This window comes from Diabrotica undecimpunctata, chromosome 3 (assembly GCF_040954645.1).
Source record: "Diabrotica undecimpunctata isolate CICGRU chromosome 3, icDiaUnde3, whole genome shotgun sequence".
In the NCBI taxonomy this organism is placed as follows: Eukaryota; Metazoa; Arthropoda; class Insecta; order Coleoptera; family Chrysomelidae; genus Diabrotica; species Diabrotica undecimpunctata.
The window spans coordinates 13,848,559-13,855,694 of NC_092805.1; the positions used below are offsets into that span (position 1 = coordinate 13,848,559).

General features: G+C 32.6%; 1 protein-coding gene across 1 annotated transcript in view; it reads right to left on the reverse strand.

Moving 5' to 3' along the window:
* LOC140436462 (NAD(P) transhydrogenase, mitochondrial-like) overlaps nt 1-6,611 on the reverse strand; it is a 70,484-nt gene extending 63,873 nt beyond the window's left edge. Inside the window, exon 1 of the mRNA XM_072525301.1 lies at nt 6,411-6,611. The gene's annotated coding sequence lies outside the window, so the exon portion shown is untranslated. The remainder of the gene's footprint in view (nt 1-6,410) is intronic.
* Between the last annotated feature and the right edge of the window lie 525 nt (nt 6,612-7,136).

Sequence of the window (7,136 nt, forward strand, 5' to 3'; positions counted from 1 at the left end):
CGACTTGATTACATCCAAATAACATTTCCCATACGAGGTCACTCGTATTTAGAATGTGACAAAAATATGGGATTAATAAACCTCAAAACAAAAATGGAGTTGCCGGATGACTGGTACGAGTTGATTCGAGATTCAAGAAAGAATCCGCTTCCATTTACAGTTATTGAAGTTGAACAAAATATGGTCAGAAACTGGAACCAGTTTTTGCAACCAGAGTTTACACCAAAATGTTTATTTGCTATTCAACCTGTAAGAGAGATTTTTTGCAAAAAGGAAAATTGTCGCCTAATTACTTACCGCACCTCTTATAATGGTCACTGGCTATAAAGCCCTATCCTATAACTAAAGCAAACAAGAAGACACCGCAACACCTTCACTTGGCAGAAAACGAATTTAGACTTCCTTCTGTGAGTTATTCTGGTAAGAATTTATTAATTTTTTTTGGCCTAGGTCAGATTTTAATCATAAGTTTTTGCTTCAGATTATCTTCCAATCAACGAAGCCAAGTACCTAGATCTTATGAAACTAAAACGCTTTTGCGAAAACCCAAACGCAGCAAACTTTTTTACCACTATTCCTCACCAAATCAAGCAGAACCAAACAAAAAATCGGTTGCCTGTAAAGTCGGTTTTACGGGCGAAGATTTTACGTGACAACGTCTTTTTCCCGGTAGAATATTTATTGATATGAATATTATTAAATTGCACAATAGGAACAAGGAATTGAATGAAAATAAGAATTGCACAAATTTTAACTATAGAAATATATTTTGTTTACTAAAACATTGTACATGTAAACTTAAACTTAACTAATTTCTATTTGAGTGATTTTGTTGAGGATAGGACGATGATAGGAGAAATATGAAATGAAAGGAAGTGTTTCTGCTGTAATGTGTCTTGAACGCCAAGAACGCTCGATAAAGACAGAGACACAAGCACGGAAGCACGCACCGATTCAACGCGCCTAATTCTCTAGTGCTGCGCGCGCAGCGGACCGATCATGTTTGAGAGGGAGAGAGACGCAAGGCATTCGCCGGTCCGGCGGGCCTCTCTCTCGTTCGGTGACTCACTGTAACAGACGTGAGCGGGCGTTACACTTTTTCATGAATGACTCCGAGCCACAACCTAATTTAAGACGTTGTCACGTCAAAAAAAAGTAGTGTAAAAAACATATACCTACTGGGTATCTTTTTAACTGATAAGAGATTTTTGTAACATTTTTATTAAGCAGATTGTTCAAAAGATTTTTCCGTTCTTCCTATAAAAGAATAAAAGTTAAAAACTGCAATATCTCAAAATCTTAATTTTGTGACAATTCCTGTGCTCTTCATATATAATTACTTACGTCCATAATTAATCTACCTTAGTTGCGGCATTTGATTATTAGTACGAATAATGTTTATAGTTACTATTTACACACTTTATGTACATTAAATTTATTAGCTTCCATATTTCTTTTAAGAAACATGTTTTAGTTAGCCGAAATGGGTGTTCTATTTGCATATTAATTTGGGTAGCATTTTACTCATAAAATTTAAGAATATTGTAGGCTATTGCTAGTAAAACACTGCCTAATATATAATCACTTTCGGCAATCCGGACACTTTTGGTAATCTGACACCCCTTTGGTCCCATACTTATCGGATTATCATGGGACAACTGTATACTTGTATTGTCGTGTTAATTTTACAGCAAAGAAATATCGAACAAACATCGTACTTATAGCTAACAATAGAAGTATATAATTTGAAGTATAATTTTAAAGGCGAATTCCTAACATTTTGTAACACTACATTTAAATAAGTACCCACAAGAGCAACCGCAACATACTAATTCATATTAATATTTTTATTGCGAACAATAAACGGTTATACAATAAATAAACTAAATAGTGTTCCATATATAATGTTTTTATAGTATTTAGCTACTTATTTAAGTTATAAATACGACGAATACATACCATTTAAGAAATAATAAATGTTCCTAATTACTTTTATATGAATACGATCCGTATTTACAAATATTTAATATTAGTTTTCGACAAATCCGAAAGGAAATGCCTGTCGTTTAATTGAATAATTTATAAAATATTAATGACTTATAAACGATATATTGCTATTTAGGATTTGATGGGATAAAGGAATTTTTTCGGATGGCGTGAAGTTTGAATTGTAGCTAGGGAGAAATCCAAGAAACAAAAGTTATATACTACTGATGTGTGATTTTACACACCTCCTTTCCTAAGCTTTTTAAATACCTCGAGAAGTATACAACTGGCATTGTCAAACTGTGGAAAATGTTGTTCTGCAATACTCAGCACACAATATCTATGTTTTTGGTGATTACAATCTTCCCAATATATCATGGGAGAATAATGAGTTTGGTGTAATGGTGCATTGTCCTGCAGCTGTGAATATTGCTCAAGCCTTTGGGTTTTTAAAATTGTATTAACATAATAATATTTATTTGCTTCAGCAACTATATCAAAGGTATAGATACTGACCTAAACAAAAGATCCAAAATCATTTTGGAAGTACATCAATGATAAGCGATCCTGTCATAACAAGTAGTACAAATATTTGTCCTTCTAAGATTACCATGACTGCTATTTTTAATGGCATAAATGAGCTGCCTAATAACTGCTGGTCCAGATGGAATGCTCAATTTTTTATTAAACAAGTGTGTCTGTACCCTTGTAATAGCATTTGTTATATTGTTTAATAGATCTCTGGAAACCTCTATGTTTCCTTCTTCATGGAAAGAAAGTTATGTTGTTCCTATATTTAAAAATAGTCAGAAAGACAATATTGAAAATTATCGTAGCATTTGTATACAATCTCCAATCCCTAAGTTCTTCGACTGTCTTATAGCAAAGCAACTCTCTTGGTTATGTAAAAGCTTAATATCTCAATCACAACATAGTTTTCAACAAACTTGGTTTGCTATCAACCTGATGTATTATCAATCTGATATTATTATCAACCTGATATATGGAAGGCCGTAAACAGGTAGATGCAATATACACAGATTTATCCAAAGCATTTGATCGTGTAGATCACCAAATACTTTTGGGCAAATTAATTAATGTAGGCTTTCAAGTCAGGTTTGTTTAATGGATTAAAAACTCTACATCTGGGAGAAGTCAAAGAGTCAAGATAGGTTGTCATCTGTCTGATGGTATCTCAGTAATATCTGGAGTTCCTCAAGGAGGCCACACTTCTCCACTTGCTTTTAATATCTTCGTTAAAGACATCACTTCCTGTTTCCAAAATAGCAAATGTCCAATGTTGGCAGATGACCTGAAATTTTGGAAAGTTATTCTTCTTCTTAAGGTGCCGTGCATTTCTGCGTAGGCGTCCACCGTACATCGTCTTGTCAGGTGAGATGTTAAATAGTCAGGATTAAATAATTCTGTTTATAGCAGCATTGCGAAGCATTTCATAGCTGTGGATTCCTGTCCATTGTCGAATATTGCGCAGCCATGACATTTTTTACGTCCCAGACCTCTCCTACCCTCTATCTTCCCTTCGAGTATCAGTTGCTGAAAAGTATATCTTTCTCCTCGTAATATGTGTCCCAAGTATGTAGTCTTCTTACTTTTTACATAACTAAAAAGTTCCCTATCCTGTAAGCCCGCTCTTCTGAGTACTTCCTCATTTCTGACCCTGTCCGTCCATGTTATTCTAACACTGGCTAACTATTCTAACTGGCCTTTAACGTCAATGCTTCCATTCCGTACGAGAGAACAGGCCACACGTAGCACTTAAGCATCTTGCTTTACATTTTACTGATTACTATATACACAATACATTATAAATACAAAAATGACCGCCACAGTTCGGAGGCATATAATAGTAATTAACAAATAAGTGTCAAAAATGACAGTTTTTTGTTTAAATCGCTACAGGTAAAAATAGGGTAATTTAATATATTATTTAAAGTATTCATCTTTTATTAGATGGGCAAAGGTTTAAAATGGCAGTTCTTGAATTTTGGTCCGATTCTTTGTTGCTTCGGAAATTGAAAAATAAGGTTAACATTTCGAAAATCAAAAATTTGTTATAACTTTTTCAAACATTCTACGGTTTTGATATTGCACGAAAAGTTGAGTCAAATAGTCCCTATAATGTACAAAAAATTTCAAGACGATCCGTCAATTAGTTTAGATGTTATTCAATTTGTTTATCCCACAGAGCCTTTTTGCAATGTTATTGCTCAGAAAATGATAATGATACAGCGATTCTGCGGTTACCACGTGAAAGAAGAAGATTTATGCTTTCAATAAATTCAATCATTTTTGGCTTATAAATAATATGAATAACTTTATTAATATTAACTGTAGACTACTTAAATCCACTTTGATATTTGAAAAGCTGGTATTTTTAGACGAATTTTCAAAAAAAAATCGCCTAGGTCAATTATTGTCAAAGTTAGCTTTTGTAACCTTTTTTTATTTATTTCACAGCAACTTTGTTTATGACCTTCATATTCAGTAACCTAACTAGCGCCATTTTGAAGTTCAAGGTTTATAGTCTGTGTAAAAGTTTGAGTAAACTTTAAACTTCATCAGAGCGGTCAGTAAAGCTTTAAAAATGAAGTCCTAATGAAGTCGGCTCGAAGACGGTGGACGGAATATTATAAAATCTTGCACTCAAAAAATGAAATTGATTCTTCAAACACATTCTTTTTCTTTTCTTGTACTCTACGAGTGTACGAGTACATATAATTAAAAAAAAAAAAGAATAATCAAAATCCATCAACAAGTTCCAGAGATATTAAAAACAACACGTGTTTGAAGAATCAATTTCATTTTTTGAGTGATTTAAAGCTTTACTGACCGCTGGCGCTGTGTTCAAAGTTTACTTAAACTTTTACACTTAAACTATAAACCTTGAACTTCAAAATGGCGTTAGTTAGGTTAGGTAATTGTTATAAACAAAATAGCTGTGAATTAATTTTAAAAAACTTTGACCCTAATTGACCTAGGCAAAAGTATTTTCTGAAAATTCCTCTAAAAATACCAGCTTTTTAAATGTCAAAGAGAATTTAGTGTAAAGTCAATATTAACAAAGTTATTCAAATTATTTATAAGCCTAAAATCACTCTAATTTAGAAAACTGTTTTTGCAATATTAAAAATGACTTATTGATATTTTTTAAATATGTTGAAAATACAAGTCGTCTTTTTTCATATGGTTCTGTATCATTATTATTTTATGAGCAATAACATTGCAAAATAGAGCTGTGGGATAAACAAACTGAATAAAATTTAAACTATTTGACGAGTCGTCTTGAATTTTGTGCATTATAAGGACTACTTGACTAAACTTTTCATGCAATATCAAAGTTCCAAGTTCATTTTTGAAAAAGTTCATTTTTGCAATTTCCGAAGCAACAAATGATCGGACTTCAATTCAAAAAATGCCATTTTAAATCTTTCTCAAGTACTAAAAGATGAATACTCTAAATAATATATTAAATTACCCTATTTTTACCTGTAGCGATTTAAACGAAAAAAAAAACATTTCCTTATATTGCATAGTTATTCCGTTATTGTTAATAATATATCAGCTAATGTGTTGCAGCTACATATTGCAGTAAACATTTAGGGGCACCTTAAGAAAATTAGGGAACAGAACAAAAAAGAGTTTAAAATACTCTTTTTAAATACCCATAAAACCGCTAAAAATCTAATTTAATACCGTACCGTAATTTGAAATAAAGGTGAAAATTATGAATGATAAATATTTTAACAAATATAATATACATATATTTGTTAAGATAAATTGAAAATATTTGAAAATAGTACCATAATATAATATAATAGGAATCAAATAATTATTTTTGAAATAAAACATTCCAATAAACGAACACAAAAAAATAAAATACAAGAAAGAGAAGCAAACGAAAACCTTATGTGTCCAAAAGCTACAAAACAATATAAAGTAATTAACCGAGAACACCTCAGAATACGTTTTGCTTTGTTGATATTTAAAAAAAATACATTTTTAACTAAATTTATCCATCAGAGCCAGTCCATATCTGTATTTTACACAATGTATGTATATGAGACACAAAACAACAAAAACTAACCCAATAAATGCAACCGTTTAAATGTTATCAACATTTATCTGATCATACCGATCAACCGAAACGTTTTTAGTCCACCATATAAAACCACTTGCCAATCTCAAGGAAAACAAAAGGCAATGACCCAATAACTACCCAAATAAAAATAAAATAATCCCTGTCTGGACGTGCCTACGTTAATAATAGTTAGCAACCACCTCAGCTTGAGATCCACTTCCCACAGAAAATGCACTCGACGCCTAATAAAACTATTATTATCCTGTCCCAGTTCTACATACGATGAATTTGAATCATAAACAGGAAGAGTAGCAAAAGTACTTACCGATACAAGAATGAATTTTTACTTCTTTGTGTTCACTGAATTTTTTTGTTCCGACCGGCGAAATATGGACAACGATTGTTCGTTCGTATACCGCAGATTGCTGGTAAACAACTGTTTTAAAAACGTTTTTCAGATGCGATTGGAAACGATTGAGTCGAGACAGAAATTTCATAGGCAGAGGCAGGCACTGAAATGAGCCAGAGGCTTCAGTTTTGCCGGTGGGCACGTTTACACGGTCGTCGAAACGTCTGCGTTTCAGTATAGCTTATCGGTACCTGTTGATTCCACCAAAACATATGGAGGTAATAAAAAAAGTCAAAAAAAGAAAGAGATTTACTTTTAGATGTTCCTGTTTTACATTGACGTTTTGATATTGATAACATAAGTAGAATATTTCTTTCGTCAAATAAAAACTAGTACAATATTAAATAAATATTGGCTGAACCTAAACCTGCAGGCTGTCACAGCTGTGACGAGATGAATAAATAAAATTTGAACCCATGCTTTAGTGTTTTTACGGTTCATACATTATTTTGATGGGTCTCGGGTCGCAAAGGTGTTTTTGTTTAGACTCTTAACCATAAAGCCAGTCACAAGCGGGATAATAAACCTGGACTATAACGTAAACCTAATATCGCTAAAAAACAAGTACAGTTGTGTTTAACAGAGAAAAAAAGTCCTAACAAGAGGGAATACACGTGGGGCCTTGCTTCACGCCTAGGACGT